This window comes from Convolutriloba macropyga, chromosome 7, assembly GCF_964194025.1.
Source record: "Convolutriloba macropyga chromosome 7, txConMacr16.3, whole genome shotgun sequence".
NCBI classification, from domain to species: domain Eukaryota; kingdom Metazoa; phylum Xenacoelomorpha; order Acoela; family Convolutidae; genus Convolutriloba; species Convolutriloba macropyga.
In genome coordinates, this window is record NC_134474.1 from 65037724 (window position 1) to 65061172 (window position 23449).

The window sequence follows — 23449 nt, forward strand, 5'->3', positions numbered from 1 at the left end:
CTTAATTAAATGCTCAAGATGAAGGAATTGGGTAATCTGAGAACTCGTGACAAACTGTAAGCTCTATCAAAGATATAGGTGACTCATTTCTACGTTTTGCGCATTTAAAAGTCAACGTTAAAAATATATATGAATCGTGAAAAGTTGGGACACGTTTCAGTCGATCGATTCCACAAAACTCAAAACTTATTTAAATGTGTCTTTTTTGGACATTGGCCGTTTATTGTGAGTTTCCAGCTGAATTCGCTTTTTCAAGAGGCAGTTAAAAAAAAATGTTCTGATCTGTTTATTGTCCAGCTTGGCAATTTCTCACCACTAGCACTGTGATGCCAGACATTTAATTGGCGGTTACTTGGTCACCACTAAAACGTATCTCTCTTAAAATATATGTTTCAAAGAGATACTTTTTATCGGTGACCGCGTAACCGCCAATTAAAGGTCCGGCATAACAATTCAATTCGTGAGAATTTTCTCAGTTGCCAAGTTGGAATCAAGTGGTCCAAACGCGTCCCAACCTTTCACGATTCATATATGTTTTCAACGTTGAAATTTAGTTACGCAAAACGTGGAAATGAGTTACTTTTTTCGTGGATAGGGCTTACAATTTGTCACGAGTTTTCACATTAACCAATTATTTCGTTATGAGCATGTAATCAACCTAAATAAGCATGTTTTGCCGAATTTTATAAGTAATTTATTGAGGCCAAATTGAAAGACTCACTTCTTCTTGTGAACAGTAAAGGCGCTATTACTCCACTAACAGTACTCCACTAACAGTCCCGAGAGGTAATTTTCTTACTCCACTAACAGTACCGAGAGGTAATTTTCTGAAGTTAATCATCAATTAAGCTTTCTTTCATTTTTGCTGTCCAGATACTATAGCCGTGGGAACGGGTGACGTGAAAATGAGTTGCATACAGTGTGGAATTTAGTGACTTATGGCGTGAAAGCGAGTGGCAAAAGATTGTCCTACATTTTCACGACATGGCTTTGTAAAAATTGGGAGCACATATGAACCATTTAAGTAGAAATTTCTTTGCACCAACTTAGCCTATTGTAAGTTTTCTCCAAACAAGCTTGCAACTCTAATCTTAGAACATGGGTTGTGAAAATCCCAAAAAAATGAGTGTTATATTATAATTTACTTTTTAATTTTCATTTTTTTTAGGAAATCAAATAGCGTCACATCTTCGCTGACGTTTGAAAAGCCATTCAATGAATTTCGTTAATCGTTTTTGTTTCAAAGATTATTCTGGAAATAGTTCACGTGCCTGCATAAATAGAGAAATCATTATCCCATTTTATACCAATTATAAGAGCAGCATGATCAAGTTGTTCACCATTTCTCAAATTAGCTCAGAACAGGGAGCCTTTTGTATTATGAAGGTCGCTTCTAATTTTTGTTTCTGAAAGGTATTTCTATTGTTTTGTAATGCACTCAAAATAATTGAGCTTGAAATCTGTTCTCAGACCAGATTTTGCCTACCAGAAATAGCTAAAATTAGTTCTCCAATTCCCGAAATACTCTTTTGTGAATTAATAAATTGCGCATCAAGTGCAGATTAAAAAGAAGATACGCGAGGATATTACCCCTTCTTCTCTTTTATACTGTTGTCTATACCTTAACAGCCTCCCCCCCCCCCCCCCCACCCCCGCCCTCGCCCTTAAAAAACCCTCCTCATAACAAATTTCAGCATCTCTTCGCCTGAAATGAACGCGTGTCAATGAGCGTAACAAATTCAATTAGATCCGCTCTTCAAAATTATTGATTTCCGATCGGTTTTCAGAATAGCAAAAAAGTGACCCGATTTTATTTAAATCTTCCAAAATCGGCTACTACGTTAGTTATAAATGCATTCTATGACACTGCGCAATAAAATTCAGGTTCAAACTTGACTAAATTTTTATTTCACGTGCGGCCCTATTATTTGACTGCTCAGTTATTCTTTTTTTCCTCCTATTTTTACAATAACTGTCGCTCCGGGTCTCTTTAAGCGGAAAACTGAGTCGAGATCTCATTAAGCACAGGTATTATTTGCAAAAATAACTTCTCATTTTTCAATTTAATGAATATCGCGCTGTTAACTTTTACACTGCAGAAATAAAAAGAACCATAAAATTTCGTAAAACATATACTACAATAATTTTTTCTATGACGCAGGTTAACACTCCTTTTTTATTATTTGCTAAAATTAATTTTCATTTTTGACCTCAAATAGGTAAAATGAACCCAAGTTGCTTTATTTTTTGAGGTTTCGGCTTAAATTTGGCAGTTTTTACCCCCAGGACTGCAGAAACCAACAAAGTTAGTCTCTTCGTCTTTTGACATGTTCGATTATAAGGCTTGATAAAATTGATTAGACCGATATTTGTTTCTAAATTAGTATTTCTGAAATAGTTAAAGGGTAAGTAAGTCGAACAACTTCGTATCGAGCATCAAAAATTTCCTTTAGTTTTTAAAGTTATCAAGCCTGAAAGTTTTTTTACCGCTTTACCCTTATCGGTTCAGCCACAAAGCCAGCCTAAAAACCCGGAATCGAAGCAAAATTGTAAAATCATTCCAGTCTAGGGGTGTAAGCAATTTTTTTTGCTAAAATGTCATCTATTTAAACCCCTTTTCAACTTCTTGGAACTTACACTAACTTTACCTAATTGTTCCGACACCTCTTTTATTGAATGGAAGGAACTATTTCATACTTCGTTAATGATTCGGAGGGTCCAGAGAAAAATTGGAGTTTACCTTTGGAAAAAAAATTTTGGTGCCCTATCATTGTGGGTAAATCGGCGACTAATAATTTGCAGGTCAATTGAAAGCTTCAATATATTATTTTGCATGATTTTTTTTCAAATTTCCAGGTCAGCTACTTGAAAACTGATTTTAGGCAATCAGTACCTATTTTTTGTCCCCATGACTAGTCAAGAAATATCTATGAAAAATTTTTGGGAGTAACGGAAATTTTTTAAAAACAATTATAGATGCGCGAGTCGGAAAAAAAGTTAATCTTGCAAGATTCTTGCAAGATCTTGCAAGATTAACTTTTTCTTGCAACAATCTTGCAAGATTAACTTTTGTTCTCGACTAGGGTAATTAATTTCCGCTCTTTAAAAATTTAAAGATCTTTGAGACAAATTCCATTCATAAATTTTTCCAGAATCAAGTTCAACTTAGAACAAAATTAATGAATCTTTCAACTGAATCATGGAGAACCTAACAAACTTAACATCCTATTCCAATTTCCCTTACGTTATGAAAGTTACATTAGTTGCATTTTTAAGATAATCTAGTCATCTAGCTCAAAAATGCTGAATAACAAATGTTTACGTGCTATAGGTTGCTCTGAAAAACGCACGTCATAATTTGTTGATTTAATTTTGTTTCATTTGATGAAACTTATTAACATGTTTCATCAGTTGAAAGCAAAATATGAGATATCATTTATTCAGTTTTATCCATGAATGTTTTGACTGTAATTATTCTCTTAATACGGTTTAGATTCAGCATTCAGAAACAAATCTCCAGCTAACAATTAATCTATCCATGTTTTGGAGATTCGCCATCTATCCATCTTCTCACAAGCTACAATTTAAGAGTAATTTTATTTCAGTTTTCGCTTGAGAAATTATATTCTAATTACCGGTTGTATCTAAAAATATTCCTCGGATGTGAAGATGGCTACCCCGGTTATCCAAAAAGGGAAGTTTTTGTATTGGGCTCTCCTTGCGCATCAGATAATCTTCTCCCAGTTCTTTTACTTCCTTTTTTTACAAGTCATGCCTCTAGCATAATTGAGATTTAGTTATTGTTTTCTTTTTTAATGCGTCTCTACTTTCTCTTATGTCAGTTTTCATATTGGTGAACCTAGTTTTAAACAAACAATGAGGCTGGGTAATATGCGTTTGCACATAAAGTTCCGGCCCCACTCATGCGCATTTCTCGCATAAATGTCAACCAAATGAGGAACAGATAGAAAAAAAACCCCAAAATTAAAGTATTTTTCAAAAAAAATGTATACGAACATAAAGATCGCAGCCAACTCAAATAACTCAGTGGAGTAAAAAAAACGCCGCATTAGTTTGATGAGATCAGCCATTATTAGGAAAGTAAGTCAAGACGAACAACAAAACCAAACAACAATAACAAACCTTAAATACATCCAAAGCATTATGTACGTTTTTTTAAAAAAAAACTTATTAAAAAGGTAAAATAGTGTCAGATAAAACTGAAACTAAACAAAATAACTTGTACTTTCATAGTAAAGATATGGGAATACTCCATAATAAGGCTCGGTAACAATTAACAAAAAAGAAAAGAAAAACAGCAAAGTAAAAATTTGAGCTCATATCTTTCAAAAACTGTTAATTTCGAAATAAAGAAAACCATTAGATACCAATTGAAAACACCTAACATACGCTTCTATGATTATGATCACATACGCTTCTATAGGAGGGTATTAAGACCTGTCATTATTCAATGTTTTATGCGGTTACAAAAAGAACAACAAAAAAGACAAAACCCTGTGGAAGCCGTAAAGCCATATTTTTCGAAAGAGTTGAAAAATTGAAAAATAAACTGCATTCTTGAAATACATTTGAAATCTTCTTTCGAATTAATTCAATTCCAGTTTATCTCCTAACTGATTAAAAGGTTTCCAGTGGATCTTGTACAAACATTGAAGTTGTTAAAGAACGAGGCCCTTCTGGTTCTTCTAAGTGTATTGTGCATGCACGCCGTCTCACATTTCTCGGTAATGTCTATTTCTCTAAACTTGGGTTTTTAAATTGAATTTATTTCAACATTTGTACACATTAACAAAGTATAAGCTATAGTTAATTGTCACTGAAATTGAAATATTAATTCACAAGTTTGAAGCTCCGCGGTCTCCCAATTCCAGCTTTGTTACACATTTTTGAAGATATTTAATTTTTCACTTGAAATATTTCTTGTCATTTTTTAACCAGAAGTTGTTGCCTATATGATCAATTTGAGTTTTTTATTCATTTCAGCAGATTCAATTTCAGTCGGAAACGCCTCCAAAAATTTGAGAATCGTCGCATCAAAATTTTTAAAGTTACGCAAACGATAATTGAACATATCGTTTCAATGATTCTCATGAAAGGTGAAATTTTTAAAACAAAAAGACAAAAATTTTAAGGATTATTGGGTAAAAATGACAATCACCTCAGTTTTTGGATTTTAATTTTTACTTTTTAAACTGAAAGATTTCTTAGGCTTAAATCTGATTGAGGTGTACGAAATGTTCACATTGCTTTTTTAAAATAGATAAGAATTGAGCTGACTGCTTAAATGTTGTTATTTGTTTTAGTCAAACTACAATATTTTTTCAATCTGTACCGCTCAAAATATTGTTTATGTCTGCAACTGACATTATTTAATCAGTATCTTTGCTACAAAATTTGCAAAAGAAAACTTTTCACCACAGCAGAGTTGTAATTTGACCACCTTCCCAGCAGAATTGTAATTTGATTGTAGATACAACACCAAGTTTGTATCTGTTGTATATGTGCTTGCATATTGTTTTATTCATAATTGAAGACAATTTTTTCTGCTTTTTTGTCAATAAAAATCGGATTTGAATTAGTTTTGAGCTGACAACAAAATTTGCTGTATGAATCAAAATAATTCGATGGCTCTAATTAAGCAATGCAAAAAGACTAAAATTCATTTGGATCGTATTCAAAAAACAAAATAAAAAGTTATTTGTGACTGCTTTTCGCCTCGGTTTCATGGAGAGCAAGGTTCAAAACTTCTTACACAACCGCACTTCCTATTAACTCACAACATTTTTTAAGTCGTTTCTCTAATGTCTAATGTTCAGTCATCAAATTACGATGTAAACACAACTGTTGTTTTTTCTAGAGCGCCATAATGTATTGTTTTTCGTGGTTGTGATCAAATGTAAGTTTTCACATAAATGTGCCCTGTAGTGTTTTTATATGAACTTTCACGGACGCAATAAAAGCGTTTTCAACTAAGATTTAGAAAAAGAATCCTTCTAGAATGAAAGAACAAAAAAGTTATTCTGCAGTAGAATAAACAGAATTACAGGTAAGATCTGATTAATTGGTCAAGATAGTTATTTGGTGTTGTGAGACAAAACGGCTCAGCAACTGCCCGTAGAGGTACTTATGATCAATAGAAAAAACCAGAGAGGAATCCCCTCAGAGCACCATGATTTATAGTTTGAATCCTAAGTCTGAACTAACATCGTAGATTTATCTGAAACTCCGAGAATTGTATCTACTTCCAGAGTTATTCTGGCCAAATAGGCACTTTGAAAAGGATTGAGAAAGATCAGTACCACATAGCCTACAATTATTGATAATTATCTCAATCAGAGCCGATGAACAAGGCGTTATCATCTCAGCTAAACTTAGCCGAGCTCAATTCAAAAAATTGTTACTTGACTCAAATGTGTCTGACAATATCTCGTTAAACAAACCTTCCCCAGTCTTGAGTTGATTACTGAGAGTCTACTCCCGTCAAAACTCAGAATTGTTACACCTGTAAGACGGGTAGTATATTTGTGAAGACGTCCGCTAATATTTTCTCAGGAGGAACGTAGTCAATGGATCTTGCCCCGCCTTACATCTTGTTCGGGATGAAGTGATGTTTCGACCCGATGTTTTTGCTCTTCTTGTGCCTGACCTGGTTTTCGCAAACTTGATACATTATGGTTCTCCTCGCCTATTTTTATTGGTTGCTTCTGATGAATGCCAAAATTTTCTATTCCCAAAGTCTTCTGGCCATGAACTGCTGTAGCCATGTCCTGCTATTCTGCTTACAATAAACAAAGATCAACCGTCGCCTGCAGTTAACATCCCAGCTGATTGCTGCGCTTTGGCTTGAAGTAACCCGTCGTTGATTTCTTGTGATTCCCATCTTCAGATCGCTGTGCGTAACTTTCCTCAACACAACGTTTACTGGCCTCTCTAGTATAGGTAAGCTTCAACTGTTTCGCCCCCTGTAGATATACCTATGGTCGTTTTCGACAGTGCCAGTCTGGATTATTGGGTGCATATTTATTTTGGGGCAAAATGATACCTAGCCTCTATTTTAGTAGATTAAAAAAGATCCCATGACAGTTTTGTAGATTCTCTGACTTTTTTCATAATCTGTGCAGACCTTTTTTGTTTCGTATGCGTAGAAACCAGATGTTTTCCCTCTGTCTTCCATTTGGAAAAAAAGCTTCTAGCGCCCCATTGAATTCAGAGATCAATGTCGTGATTCCCCTTTCCACGATAAAGAAAGTCGTCAGTTTGTTTAGAACCCAGATCAATTGAAAGGTATGACACTGTGCTTCAGCTGTTGCAAACACATTTCAATTGTTCTTACTTCCCGTCAATCCTTGTCTCAGCATAAATTTCGCCAGTTCCCTGCACCAGTTAATAATTGACTGCTTCAAATCAAAAATTGAAATTTTTAGTTGGCCCACTAACTCTTCCCCGTCTTGTTCTTGCTTCACAAGCTCTTAAGGTTGCGGCAGGAACACTTCTTTTCTAATAGTTGAGTGTTCGAAAGCACACTTGGCATCAAATTGGCGCATCACACAACCTAGACTCACTGAAAGCTTAAAAAGAGTCATGAATATTGCTGATTTATAAATTGGAGCAGCAGTCTCAAAAGAGTCCAGACTTTCCAACCGTTTTGAACAATTCGACGCATGTGCTCTGTTGTTTTGTGCTTGACAGCTTGACCAATAGGTCCCAATTCCATTTTTTAGTACCCAGTTTTTAATGTATAAACCCATTATCACGGAATGATGCCCTGTCAAGGGTGGTTTCCATCGGTTCCAAGATTTTTATCTGGGTTGTCCCAAACCCCGCTTTTCATTGCTCGCTGTTATTGGTCCCAGTCATTAATTTGCTCAGCTTTGTAGGCTGATGTTGGTTCCACATAGTCATTTTCAGTCGCAACAAAACACATTTTGACATCTCTATAGAGTTTTCAAAATTTTTCTTGTCCATGTCTCTCATCTTGACTCAGTTCTGTCCAAATACTCCTATATACCGCAACTAAAGCAGGTGAGAAACCATCTGTATCACTGTCGACAAGTAATCTTGAGTCCCGTCCACACCTAATAAAAAACGATTCGTCTTCCATTGCTATCTGTTCAACATCTGAAATCCCTCTCCTCAGTTTTTTTCAGAGTAAGAGCTTCTACGCTATCGTCATAATGCCACTACTCATTTATTACAGTAGATGCGTCATGTCTCTCCTTTTTGCCATTTTTTGTTGACCATCGTCTCTTTGCCAGATTTGCAGATGTTCGGAAACTTTTGTAGTGATTCAGCGGTCACTCTGTTGTACATAGTTGAACGCGCTTCGGATTCTTTGAAGATCACTTTGATGGCAAAATTTGGGGGTGTTCACGCTCTGAGATCTTTCCTGCTAAAGATTCCAGGCTTTTACTCCAGCTGCAGGGCCACCATCTACCACACAGTCAAAACTCAGTAGCATAGGTTCACAGACGCAATAAAAGCGTTTTCAACTAAGGTTTAAAAATGAATCGTTCTTGAATAAAAGAACAAAGAAGTAGAATATACAGAATTACAGGACAGATCTGACTAATTAATCAAGATAGTTATTTTGGAGTTGTGAGATAAAAACGGCTTTACAACTGTCTGTATATGTAGTGATGATCAATAGGAAAAAACAAGAGCAAGAGAGGAACCCCCTCAGAGCGCCATGATATATAGTTCGAATCCTAAGTCTGATCTAACATCGTAGGTTGATTCAAAACTCCGAGAACTGGATCTACTTCCAAAACTTTTCTGACCATATAAGCAAGTAATAAAGGTTATGAGAAGGATCAGTACCAGAGAGCCTACATTTATTGATAATTATCTCAATCAGAGCACATGAACAAGATGTTGATCATCTCACCTAATCTTAGATGGTTTGAATACAATAAATTGTTGCTTTGACTCAAATGCGTCTGACAAAATGTCGTTAAACAAACTTTCCTCAGTGCTAAGCTGATTACTTAGAGTCTACTCCCTTCAAAACTTGGAATGATTACACCTGTAAGACGGGTAATATATTTGTTAAGATGTCCGCTACTATCTTCTCAGTAGGAACGTTGTCAATGGAGATTGCCTCACCTTACATCTTATTCGGGATTAAGTGATGTTTCGTCTCGATGTTTTTGCTCTTTTTGTGCATAAATCGGTTTTCGCAAACTTGATATAGCTATAGTTGTCCTCGCCAATTGCTATTGGTTGCTTCTGTTAAATGCCAAAACCTTCTATTCGAAAAATTTTCTGGCCCATGAACTGCTGCAGTCATCTCCTGGTATTCTGCTTTTGATAGACAAAGATCACCCGCCACCTGATTTTGACATCCCAGCTGATGGCTGCGCTCTGGTTTGTAGTAACACGTCGTTGATTTCTTGTGGTTTACAATTTCTAATCGTTGTGCGTCATTTTCCTCCACACAACAATTACCAGCCTCTCTAGTTTAGGTAAGCTTCAACTGTTTCGCGCTCTGTAGATATCGTAATGGTCGTTTTTGACAGTGCCTGTCTGGAATTGTGGGTGCATATTTGTTTTGGGGCAAAATGACACATAACTTTTTTTTAGTAGATAAAGAACAATCGCAGGGCAATTTTGTAGATTCTCTGATCCATTTCATAATCCGTGCTGTCCGAAGTGTTCAATTCAAGTGGGCTTCAGTTTTTGTGGGCTTGCAATCCTTCATTTGAAACCGCTCAAGCGCTGTCTCTATATATCGCGCGTAGTAGACTGTGACTCTGCCTTCCTTTTTTGTTTTGTATGCTCAAAAATCAGAGGTTTTCCTTCTCTCTTCCCTTTGGAAACTAGATTCTAGCGCCCTCTTGATTTCAGAGATTAATATCGTGTTTCGAGATTCCTCGAAAACGTTGTCACTCTGTTTTGAACCCAGATCAATTGAAAGGTATGACACTAAGCTTCAGCTGTTGCAAACACATTTTGATTGTTCTTACTTCCCGTCAATCCTTGTCTCAGCATAAACTTCGCCAGTTCACTGCACTAGTTAGTAATTGATTGCTTCAAACCATAATTTGAAATTTTTAGTCGGCTCATCAGATTTTTCTTGTCCTGTTCTTGCTTCACAAACTCTCGAGATTGCTCCAGGAACACTTCTTTTTAAATAGTTGATTGTCGGAAAGCCAGCCCGCTCGTCATCAAATTGGCGCATCACACGACTTTGACTCACTGAAAGCTGAAAAACAGTCCTGAATTTTGCTGATTTGCAAGTTGGAGCAGCAGTCTCAAAATAATCCAGTCTTTAAAACCGTCTCGAACAATTTGACGTAAGTGCTTTGTTGCTTTGTATTTGACGACTTGATCATTAGGTTCCACTTCCAATTTTTAGTTCCCAGTTTTTAATCTATAAACCCATTATCCCAGAATGTTGCCCTGTCAAGGGTGGTGTAGTTTGTCCGAGTTTTTTCGTCTAGGCGGGCCCAGACCCCGCGTTTCATTGCCCGCTGTTATTGGTCCCACTCATTTTTTTGCTTGGCTTCGTAGACTGATGTTGGTTCCACATAGTCACCTTCAGTCGCAACAAAACAATTTTTGACTTTTCCACAGAAATGCTAAAATTTTGTATTGTTAATGTATCTCATCTGGACTCCACTCTGTCCTTACGCTCTTATATACCGTCACTAAAACAGGTGAGAAGCCATCTGTATGACTGTCTACAAGTAATCTTGAATTACCGTCCACACCTAATAGCAAACGATTCTTCTTCCAATGCTGTCTGTTCAACACCTGAAACCTCTCTTCTTATTGTTTTTTATCTAAAAGCTGCTACGCTATATTCATTATGGCACTATTCATTGATTGCAATAGATGTCCCATATCTCTCCTTCTTGCCATTTTTTTGACCGTTGTCTCGTTGCTAGATTTTCAGACGTTCGGAAAATTTTGTAGTGATTCAGCAGTCACTCCGTTGTCAGGAGTTGAGCGCGATTCGGATTCTTTGAAGATCAATGTGCTGGCAAAATTTACACCCTTGTGATGTTCACGCTCTTCCTGCAAAAGATTCCAGACCTTTACTCCATTTGCAGGGCCACCATCCAACACACAGTCATAACTCAGTAGCATAGGTTCACAGACGCACTAAAAGCGTTTTCAACTAAGGTTTTTTAATGAATCGTTCTTGAATAAAAGAACAAAAAAGTTATTTTACAGTAGAATATACAAAATTACAGGAAGGATCTGACTAATTGATCAAGATACTTGTTTGGAGTTTTGAAATAAAAACGGCCTAACAAATTGCCGTAGATGTACTGATGATAAAAAAGAAAAAAACAAGAGCAAGAGATGAATCCCCTCAGAGCACCATGATCTATAGTTCGAATCCTAAGTCTGATCTAACATCGTAGATTGATTCAAAAATCCGAGAACTGGATCTACCTCCAAAGTTTTTCTGACTATATAAGCACGTAATAAAGGGAACGAGAAGGATCAGTACGAGAGAGCGTACAGTTATTGATAATTATCTCAATCAGAGCACATGAACATGATGTTGATCATCTCACCTAATCTTAGCCGGGTTGAGTACAATAAATTGTTGCTTTGACTCAAATGCGTCTGACAAATTCTCGTTAAACAAACCTTCCTCAGTCTTAAGCTGAATACTTAGAGTCTACTCCCTTCAAAACTCGGAATGATTACACCTGTAAGAAGGGTAACATATTTGTTAAGATGTCCGCTACTATTTTCTCAGTAGGAACGTTGTCAATGGAGATTGCCTCACCTTACATCTTATTCGGGATGAAGTGATGTTTTGTCTCGATGTTTTTGCTCTTCTTGTGCATGATCTGTTTTTCGCAAACTTGATACACTATGGTTGTCCTCGCCAATTATTATTGGTTGCTTCTGTTGAATGCCAAAATTTTCTATCCCAAAATCTTTTGGCCAATGAACTGCTGCAGTCATGTCCTGGTATCCTGCTTATAATAAACAAAGATCAATTTTCGCCTGAGTTTGACAATGCAGCTTTTTGCTGCGCCTTGGCTTGAAGTAACCCGTCGTTGATTTCTTGTGGTTTAAATCTTCTGATCGGTGTGCGTCACTTTCTTCCACACATCATTTACTAGCTTCTCTAGTATAGGTAAGCTTCAACAGTTTCGCATTCGATAGTTATGGTAATAGTCGTTTTCGACAGTGCCAATCTGGATTTGTGATTGCATATCTTTTTTGTCGCAAAATGAAACCTAGCCTCTCTCTGTGTTATAAGATAAAGAGTAGTCCCATGACAATTTTGTATATTCTCTGATCCATTTCATAATCTGTGCTGACCGAAGTTTTCAATTCAAGTCGGCTGGAGTCCTTGTGGGCTTGCAATCCTTCATGTGAAATCGCTCGAGCACTGTCTCTATGTAGCGCGCCTAGTCGACTGTGACTTCTTTTGTGGTTCGTATGTGCAGAAACCAGAGACTTTTCCTCTGTCTTCCATATGGATAACAGCTTCTAGCGCCCTCTTGAATTCAGAGATCAATATCGTGTTTCGAGATTCCTCGAAAACGTTGTCACTCTGTTTTGAACCCAGATCAATTGAAAGGTATGACACTAAGCTTCAGCTGTTGCAAACACATTTTAATTGTTCTTACTTCCCGTCAATCCTTGTCTCAGCATAAACTTCGCCAGTTCACTGCACTAGTTAGTAATTGATTGCTTCAAACCATAATTTGAAATTTTTAGTCGGCTCATCAGATTTTTCCTGGAGCAGCAGTCTCAAAATAGTCCAGTCTTTAAAACCGTCTCGAACAATTTGACGTAAGTGCTTTGTTGCTTTGTATTTGACGACTTGATCATTAGGTTCCACTTCCAATTTTTAGTTCCCAGTTTTTAATCTATAAACCCATTATCCCAGAATGTTGCCCTGTCAAGGGTGGTGTAGTTTGGTTCCAAGTTTTTTCATCTAGGTGGGCCCAGACCCAGTTTTTCATTGCCCGCTGTAAGTGGTCCCACTCATTTTTTTGCTTGGCTTCGTAGACTGATGTTGGTTCCACATAGTCACCTTCAGTCGCAACAAAACAATTTTTGACTTTTCCACAGAAATGCTAAAATTTTGTATTGTTAATGTATCTCATCTGGACTCCACTCTGTCCTTACGCTCTTATATACCGTCACTAAAACAGGTGAGAAGCCATCTGTATGACTGTCTACAAGTAATCTTGAATTACCGTCCACACCTAATAGCAAACGATTCTTCTTCCAATGCTGTCTGTTCAACACCTGAAACCTCTCTTCTTATTGTTTTTTATCTAAAAGCTGCTACGCTATATTCATTATGGCACTATTCATTGATTGCAATAGATGTCCCATATCTCTCCTTCTTGCCATTTTTTTGACCGTTGTCTCGTTGCTAGATTTTCAGACGTTCGGAAAATTTTGTAGTGATTCAGCAGTCACTCCGTTGTCAGGAGTTGAGCGCGATTCGGATTCTTTGAAGATCAATGTGCTGGCAAAATTTACACCCTTGTGATGTTCACGCTCTTCCTGCAAAAGATTCCAGACCTTTACTCCATTTGCAGGGCCACCATCCAACACACAGTCATAACTCAGTAGCATAGGTTCACAGACGCACTAAAAGCGTTTTCAACTAAGGTTTTTTAATGAATCGTTCTTGAATAAAAGAACAAAAAAGTTATTTTACAGTAGAATATACAAAATTACAGGAAGGATCTGACTAATTGATCAAGATACTTGTTTGGAGTTTTGAAATAAAAACGGCCTAACAAATTGCCGTAGATGTACTGATGATAAAAAAGAAAAAAACAAGAGCAAGAGATGAATCCCCTCAGAGCACCAGGATCTATAGTTCGAATCCTAAGTCTGATCTAACATCGTAGATTGATTCAAAAATCCGAGAACTGGATCTACCTCCAAAGTTTTTCTGACTATATAAGCACGTAATAAAGGGAACGAGAAGGATCAGTACGAGAGAGCGTACAGTTATTGATAATTATCTCAATCAGAGCACATGAACATGATGTTGATCATCTCACCTAATCTTAGCCGGGTTGAGTACAATAAATTGTTGCTTTGACTCAAATGCGTCTGACAAATTCTCGTTAAACAAACCTTCCTCAGTCTTAAGCTGAATACTTAGAGTCTACTCCCTTCAAAACTCGGAATGATTACACCTGTAAGAAGGGTAACATATTTGTTAAGATGTCCGCTACTATTTTCTCAGTAGGAACGTTGTCAATGGAGATTGCCTCACCTTACATCTTATTCGGGATGAAGTGATGTTTTGTCTCGATGTTTTTGCTCTTCTTGTGCATGATCTGTTTTTCGCAAACTTGATACACTATGGTTGTCCTCGCCAATTATTATTGGTTGCTTCTGTTGAATGCCAAAATTTTCTATCCCAAAATCTTTTGGCCAATGAACTGCTGCAGTCATGTCCTGGTATCCTGCTTATAATAAACAAAGATCAATTTTCGCCTGAGTTTGACAATGCAGCTTTTTGCTGCGCCTTGGCTTGAAGTAACCCGTCGTTGATTTCTTGTGGTTTAAATCTTCTGATCGGTGTGCGTCACTTTCTTCCACACATCATTTACTAGCTTCTCTAGTATAGGTAAGCTTCAACAGTTTCGCATTTGATAGTTATGGTAATAGTCGTTTTCGACAGTGCCAATCTGGATTTGTGATTGCATATCTTTTTTGTCGCAAAATGAAACCTAGCCTCTCTCTGTGTTATAAGATAAAGAGTAGTCCCAGGACAATTTTGTATATTCTCTGATCCATTTCATAATCTGTGCTGACCGAAGTTTTCAATTCAAGTCGGCTGGAGTCCTTGTGGGCTTGCAATCCTTCATGTGAAATCGCTCGAGCACTGTCTCTATGTAGCGCGCCTAGTCGACTGTGACTTCTTTTGTGGTTCGTATGTGCAGAAACCAGAGACTTTTCCTCTGTCTTCCATATGGATAACAGCTTCTAGCGCCCTCTTGAATTCAGAGATCAATATCGTGTTTCGAGATTCCTCGAAAACGTTGTCACTCTGTTTTGAACCCAGATCAATTGAAAGGTATGACACTAAGCTTCAGCTGTTGCAAACACATTTTAATTGTTCTTACTTCCCGTCAATCCTTGTCTCAGCATAAACTTCGCCAGTTCACTGCACTAGTTAGTAATTGATTGCTTCAAACCATAATTTGAAATTTTTAGTCGGCTCATCAGATTTTTCCTGTCCTGTTCTTGCTTCACAAACTCTCGAGATTGCTCCAGGAACACTTCTTTTTAAATAGTTGATTGTCGGAAAGCCAGCCCGCTCGTCATCAAATTGGCGCATCACACGACTTTGACTCACTGAAAGCTGAAAAACAGTCCTGAATTTTGCTGATTTGCAAGTTGGAGCAGCAGTCTCAAAATAGTCCAGTCTTTAAAACCGTCTCGAACAATTTGACGTAAGTGCTTTGTTGCTTTGTATTTGACGACTTGATCATTAGGTTCCACTTCCAATTTTTAGTTCCCAGTTTTTAATCTATAAACCCATTATCCCAGAATGTTGCCCTGTCAAGGGTGGTGTAGTTTGGTTCCAAGTTTTTTCATCTAGGTGGGCCCAGACCCAGTTTTTCATTGCCCGCTGTAAGTGGTGACACTCATTTATTTGCTTGGCTTCGTAGACTGATGTTGGTTCCACATAGTCACCTTCTGTCGCAACAAAACAAATTTTGACTTTTCCACAGAAATGCCAAAATTTTGTATTGTCCATGCATCTCATCTGAACTCCGCTCTGTCCTAACGCTCTTATATACCCTCACTAAAGCAGATGAGAAGCCATCTGTGTGACTGTCTACAAGTAAACTTGATTTCTTGATTTCCCGTCCACACCTAATAACAAACGATTCTTCTTCCAATGCTATCTGTTCAACAACTGAAATCTCTCTTCTTATTGTTTTTTATCTAAGAGTTTCTACGCTATCGGCATCATGCCACTACTCATTGATTGCAGTATAAGTGCCATGTCTCTCCTTCCTGCCATTTTTGGATAACTGTCGTCTCCTTGCCAGGTTTACAGATGTTCGGAAACGTTTGTAGTGATTCAGCGCTCACTCTGTTGTCAGGGGTTGAGCGCGCTTTGGAGTCTCTGACGATCACTGTGCTGGCAAAAGTTACACCCTTGGTGTGTTCACTTTCTGAGATCTTTCATGCGAAAGGTTACAGGCCTTTATTCCAGCTGCAGGGCCATAACCCACCAGACAGTCATAACTCAGTAGCATAAGTTCATAGAGGCAGTAAAAGGGTTTTCAACTAAGCTTCAGAAATGAATCGTTCTTGAATAAAAGAAGGAAAACCTTGTTCTACCCTAGAATATGCAGAATTACAGGTAGAATTTGACTAATTGATCAAGATACAATTTGGAGTTTTGAGATAAAAACGGCCTAACAACTGCCCGTAGATGTACTGTTGATCAATAGAAAAAAACAAGAGAGGAATCCCCTGAGAGCACCTTGATTAATCTTGATTAACCCTACGTGTGAACTAACATCCTAGATTTTTTTGAAACTCCCAGAATGCAAACCTACTTCGGGAGTTATCTTGACCATATCGGCACATAAAAAGGGAATGAGAATGATCAGTACCAGATAGCCTACAGTTATTGATAATTATCTCAAACAGAGCGAATGAACGAGATGCTGACCATCTCAGCTAAACTTAGCTGGTTGAATTCAGTAATATGTTTCTTTGACTCAAACGCGTCTGATAAAATCTCTTTAAACAAAGGTTCCTCAGTCTTTAGCTGATTACGTAGAGTCTACAACCGTCAAAACTCTGAATGATAACACTTTTAAGACGGGTAATATATTTGTAAAGATGTCCGATACTATCTTCTCAGTGGGAACATTGTCAATGGAGATTGCCTCACCTTACATTTTTTTGGGATGAAGTGATGTTTCGTCTCGATGTTCTTGCTCTTCTTGTGCATGGCCTTGATTTCTCCAACTGCCGTCTTTTTGCACATGTTCTGTCCTTTTTTGTCTTTGCTTTTTTCTCCATTGTACAATGGTTCCTGTTTATCAGTTAGCTCCTCTGCCCCAAGCAGTGACTTTTTGAATCCGCTCCTCTGCATCATCACCACAAAGCTTGTGCTGCAGACTGTGAAGTCCTGTGTTTTTTATGGTGTAGGTCAACATCTTCTTTGTCGGTCCAGATTGGCTCCTGTCTCCTGGATTTGGGCAAGCAAAGTAGTTTTTAAAAAAAACATCCAGCCGTAAAGTATTCTGACTCTCAACAAGACAAATTTACTTTGAATTTAAAAATTAATTTTGTGACTTAGTCAAATGCAGGGCCCATAAGCTGTTGTTATGTGAGTTTTCGCTGACGGAGTAAATGCTTTTGTATTTAATTCAGAAAAATGAATTACTCAAGAATTAGAGTTTGGCAACAAAAAGTTTTACAGTAGATTAGACAGGTTTAAAGGAGGGATCTGATAGTTTGGTTAAGATGTTGATTGGGACTTGTGAGATAAGAATTGCTCAAAAACTGCCCTTATATATACCCAATAGCAATGGGAGTTATCAAGAGGGAAACCTAATCATAGCACCAGATTTATAGTGCGAGTTCTAATATGGATGGTAAGTACATTGAAAATTCCCTGATTTGGATGTTTTTGTAACCGATCGTATAACCATTAAAAAACGGATGAAACAATTCAGTATCACACAACTTACTTTTATTTTTGACCATCTGACTCCGAGCGTGTGGAAAAAAACCTAGTTTGGTTCTCTTCAATGACTTGGCCACTTTGAATCAACTGCGTCTGAGATTATCACGTTGAGTTAAACCTTACAATTTCCCTGTGTTTATGTTTCTATCTCTGTTTCCAAAATGATTATTTGGATATTTACTGAGCATGCTCAAATTTAAAAAAAACACCCAGCGGGGGACAAATTTTTCGATTTTTGGCAACTTGTAATAAACATACAACCGGCCGCAAGGATTCTTTTGCCCGCTGAATTGACTGCTGACCAAGCATTTTTTAGTCAAGTTAAGATTTCTATTATGGTCAACAAAATACCGCAAAAAGTTGCACTTGTGATAAAAATTCTTAACGTGCTCACCTCTTCTTCCTTTCCCTTGGACCTTATTACATAATAACTAGGCAGCGACCGTACCTGCTTAACTGAACATTTTGGTCTATTTCACTTTTGTGATTTAACAAACGTATCTCTGTACATGTGAAAAGAACATTAGAGTGACCCTTGCTGAGTCGTTTTGTTCTGCAATTAACATAAGAAATATTCGGTATCGTCGTTTTTAAACATAAGACAGATTCTGTATCGTCGTTTTTAAACGTAAGAGGGATTTGGTATCGTCGTTTTTTAATTTTAAGCAAGATTCGGCCTTGTTTAGAGAAACACCAGGCTTTTTAAACAGGGCTTGAAAAGCAGATTTGTCCAGCAGACCGAAAAATAAAAATGATAGGCATTGGACGTCTTGAAACGCAATCAAACGTCATAAATTTGCTTGCAAACTAGAAGAAATTTTAGAGAAAAACATATAAAATTCCAGTAAAACAAAACCGTATCATAACGTTTGACTACATTATATGCAGAAGATTGACAATTTCCAATGGAAAAAAACGACAATTTCTTACGTCTAAAACCAAACATACCAACGATTCCTTACGTTTAAATACCGAGCATACCGAATCTTCTAAAACCGAACATTTCGAATCTCTCTTGCGTCCAAAAACGACCATACCGAATATTTCTTACGTTCGAAACCGACTATACCGAACAAACCGAACATACCGAAGCTCTCTTACGTTTGAAACCAAAGATGCCGAAGACTTCTTACAAGCTTTTTGTCGTTTTTGTTCGGTCTTCTCAACTAGGGGAGAGATATTTCGACAAAGGAATATTTTTAGTAATTGTTTTATACTATTAAACAACAATTTATAGTAAATTATACTGCAATGGAACGTTATAATTAGTAGCATAATTTACAATGCCTCTTTGTCTCAAAATGCCACAATATAGCGCACTAGTAAATAAAATCGATGTTTGTGGCGCTGGCTAGTAATTATTTTTAACTCAGCCTTCTTAAATACAGTTGCTTCCGCATTTTTGAACTTTTGCAAATGTTAATATGCTGCATATACCATGTCTTTGAGATGTCTTATAAAAGGGGAACAACCGAAATAATTTTTCACTCTGGTCTTGGTTATTCAACTTTGACCGATCATCTGTCTTCGAAAATAAAAGTGGGCCGAAATCAGCTGCTAATTTTGCCCGCAGCAAGAACATGAACCCCAGACTTTGTTCCGCCGGATTTGTTAAGCGAGCACTTCAACTGGGCAGATGAACTCCCATGTACTCATTTTATTTATTTCATATTCTAGTCACGAAATAAATTTAAAATAGTAAAGCGTCAATTATTCTTTTGAAAAATACTACTTCGTTTATTCAACAAATTCTTTTGCTTTATGGCAAAATGAAAAACGAGAACTCGCGGAAAACATTTGCTCATGGGGAAAACGCTAAAATCCATGGCCATTTCTTTCAGGTCATGTTATAACATTAAAATTATGTGAATTATTGCATAGTTGCTGTTTGTACTCAAATGTCTGGTATATTTGCAATGTGTGGGTGGGGTGCGGGGGAATTGGCTTCTTGAAGGGTTATTTTTTTGTGACACATTTTGTCTATTTTGAGGTCCCTATGAAAATATAGCGACCATATAGAACCCTAATTTGTTCACACTTTTATGCAATTGTTGAAGAGGCCGTGCTTCTGAAGTTTTGACAGTCGCAATATCAACCCAACTTATTAAAAAACCCTTTTTCTTTCACTCTTTTCGCCCCCTTTAGTTATAAGTAATAACTATTTCTTGTCGTTATGTGATTATTAGGCACACTAGTTGCACCTCCTTAGGTCCAATTTTTCACGCTTGGGTTCTAATCACGGGCTAAATTCAGCCCCTTTTATGTTTTTTTTTGTGAAAATATCCTTTAATTACCTTTTCGCTTCCTGAGTCCGTCTGCAAAATACAACAAAAGCTATCTGCACAAACACTATTATTAGCCGATCATCTAAGAAAGCAACAGCAGTCTCTAGCATTTAATATCTACACCAAAAAATCATACAGAAAAAAATTGAGGTTGAGGGATCTATTCTGTTTGGACCCCCCCCCCCCCTAATTAACGGCTCGTTCGCAATATAGGCATTCAATAAAAATGTAGCCCCCCTCCGTATTAGGGTCTAGATACTAGCTCCACTAAATTAGTGTTCTTTAATGGGAAGGCGTAATAAGAGGCATAAAGTTAAACAACAAATTTTACATTTGCTAAACACTCAACACAATTTCCAACTGCGGGGTGTTAGAAGGGAGGAGGGGGGGGGGGGGGGGAGGGGGGGAGGGTTCATAAAAGAAACTTGGGACTGGATAGATCCAAATTTCTTTCAAAAAGAATTCGTTATAAAATTCTTTTCGTTATAAAAATCTATAAAAATTTTAGTTTGTCTCGAAAAACTTTTCGGCTAGTTTTTACACTTTTGGCTTACATTTCCACTTCTTCCATAATTATCCTAATCCCCAGATAATCACACCCTATGTATGTGTTTTGCTTAATTTAAAACTAACCTCTAAATGTATTATAAACAAAAGTGTTTTCCATTTGAACCTTTATTTGATTAAACCTCGCAACATTACATTACTGCAGAGAGGAATTTAATTTTATATAAAAAACAGTTTTCAGCTACTTCAAAATCACACTGTACAAACAAATTTACAATTTTATGTTTACGAAATTTACCCTTTTTTGTAGAAAATTTTTGTCTTGAAAATTATCGGAGCTTTAGAAGGTTGGTATAACAAGCACTTCTCATAAATTAGTATAACCAGTTTTATATACGATCAAAAATTTATTATACAAAATTTAAACTTATTTTTGTGGTAGCAAAAATTAACATTGTGACCAAAAGCTGGTGACCGATTATTATTTTCACTGTAAAGTATCTAATTGACAAATTGAGCCCCGATGTAACGGCTTCAGGTCACACTCATAAATTTACTAGACGAAAAAAACGGATCTTTTCTCTTTCTGCGTGTGCCCGCCTCTACAACGTTATGCGCCGAGCCCAATTATTCAAATGTCTAGTTCACTATCCAGAGAACTTTTTAAAAGCTATCTGATGCCTCCGGTTGATACTTAATGCTTTTTCTTAATATAACTCGATAAGTATCCAAAGTCATCATTTATATTTGTTACAATGACTTTTTGGTCAAATTAGCCATCTGGGTGATAGTTGGTACATATTTGTTTTATTAAGAATCAACAAGGGCATGAAAAATTTTGCTCTAGTTGTGGAGATTTCTAGTTCAAGTATTCGGATTTTAATGGGGCGCTTTAAATATTTTTTGAAGTAATTTTGCTTTTCTTGTTGTTTGTGTTAGTTACATATCAAAAAGCTTTCAAATCCAACCTCCATTTCTGATCAATCAAACTTAAGTGCAAGGAGAGGCCAATAAACATACGTAACAATTTTAGCAAGAAGCAACTGGTTTTTTGCTTCAAAACCGTTTGCATAAATTCGTGAATGAAAATCGGAATTTTCATTATATTCAGCTTTAATTTGTAGTCTTTGACTTAGTCTCACTAATGATCATTACATTTGGTTTCCTAAGCAGCAAAAATTGAAACAATTTATCAGTTTTTATTTGAAAGCTTACGGCTGCAATGTGTTACGGTTTTAAACCATTTGTTTAAAAAAATGTTATTTTTTTGAGATTTTCCACTTTTAATCTTATTCTATCTTTTACCATAGTCTCATCAAAAATGGAGGTCGTAGTTTTCTGATTAAAATGTAATGTTGTCTTAATTGCCGATTTGATATTAAAACAAAAAATTTTTTGGCGTTGATACTCTGAGTTTTCATAACTTTTTTTTATTTTTTGACCGACTTCAATTTTTTATAGTCTCTACTGCTGCCTTGTCCAAATATCACATTATTGACAAGTTGCATATGACATTAATGGCCTTTAAATAAGGCGTAGTTGACAATATTCAATACTTTTGAATAGATTTTGATCTTATAATTTTAGACACCGTTTCCTCGCGTAATTGAAATAACCTTTTGATTTTGGCCTTTTTTTTTCTTTTTTTTGTCGTATGAGGTTCTGTATAGTGACAGTTTTCATTGTATGCAGATATAAATGAAGTCATTGAATGAGTTCAGTTGATTGCTAGTTCCTTCCACAACTTTGAGTTATTTGTTTTCAAAAAAAGAACGTATTTTTTTCTTTTCCCCTTTCTTCGGTCTACTTCTAAATTATTCTCAATAAAGACAAATCCCATATCTTTTCTGGTGACTTGCAATTCATTTCGTTTATTTTTTAATCTGATTTTATTCTGAATTTTTCATAAAAGTTTGTTTTTCTTAGAAAAACGGATAGGCATTGAGGTTTGGTCGTAAGAAATGCTTGTTGTTTGCATTTGATTTTGTTCTTTGTCTAGTCGCATGCGTTCCTTAATGACAGGTATAATTGGCCACCTAAGGAGTTATTGTTTTATTTGCATAGTGGTTAGAGCTAAGGCGATTTTTTAAATAGATAAACTAATTATTTTTGTGCAATATGTGATTTTTCTCAATGATTTTTATATCTTCCTCATTTGGTGGACAATTAAGTCAAACACGTTATTGAGCGGGCTCAGAATATGTGCGAAGGCACAATGAGCCCCTATTATTTTAGTATAACCATGTTATTTCCATTATCTGAAATAATTTGAACATAAAAATGCTTCTCTTTTAGGATTCGTAGGATTCACATTTTTTTGGAGGATGAAAAAAACTTAATCCAATTAATTTCCCCCACTGCATCTGCAAATAAAGCAAAGCACGGCAGCCATTTCGATTTCCAATAAAATCTTCAATTGAATTGAAATATATTGAGACCAGACAAGAATACAAAACAAAGGCAGAGTTTACAGAAACCGTTTCCTCAAAATCTTTTTTTTTTCATATTTTCATGGCAAATTCGCGCAATTTTATTTATGAAGCTCAAATTCGCAAATTTTGAAAAGAAAAAAGAACAGGAATCTCTATTTTTCCTGAAAGATTTGAAGAACGATCAAAGTGCTTCACCTATTTTTACGTTCTCGTACACTTTTGTCGAATGATGAGGAATATTTCAATCTGAAAAAAAAACAGACCGAATAATTGCTATGGATTTGAAAGTTTTTATAAAGATTTTAGAAGACTCCGGAAATTAAAATTTCATAACAGCTAGCCACAAAAACTTTGTGGCATCAAAATGAAACATCTGGTAGATTTGCTAGAGGAACAATCTAAAATTCTTTCGTGTAAACTTACATATTTTTCTGTTGTGGTAAACAGTAGCATTCCTGTGTGATAAAGCGTATCCGAAATACGGTGATTTTAATTGTAAATTCTGTAAAAAGCGATCTACAAGCGTTAGTATTTTG

The 23449-nt window shown here is 36.4% G+C and overlaps 1 protein-coding gene across 2 annotated transcripts in view; it reads left to right on the top strand.

The window, feature by feature from the left end:
- The first annotated feature begins 1939 nt into the window (after nucleotides 1-1939).
- LOC142342454 (uncharacterized) overlaps nucleotides 1940-23449 on the top strand; it is a 42815-nt gene continuing 21305 nt past the window's right edge. The window contains exon 1 of one of the 2 annotated variants that reach the window (XM_075393790.1): nucleotides 1940-2028. The gene's annotated coding sequence lies outside the window, so the exon portion shown is untranslated. Of the gene's footprint in view, nucleotides 2029-2203; nucleotides 2306-23449 lie in introns of those variants that run through there. The other variant, XM_075393788.1, reaches the window with a different exon arrangement.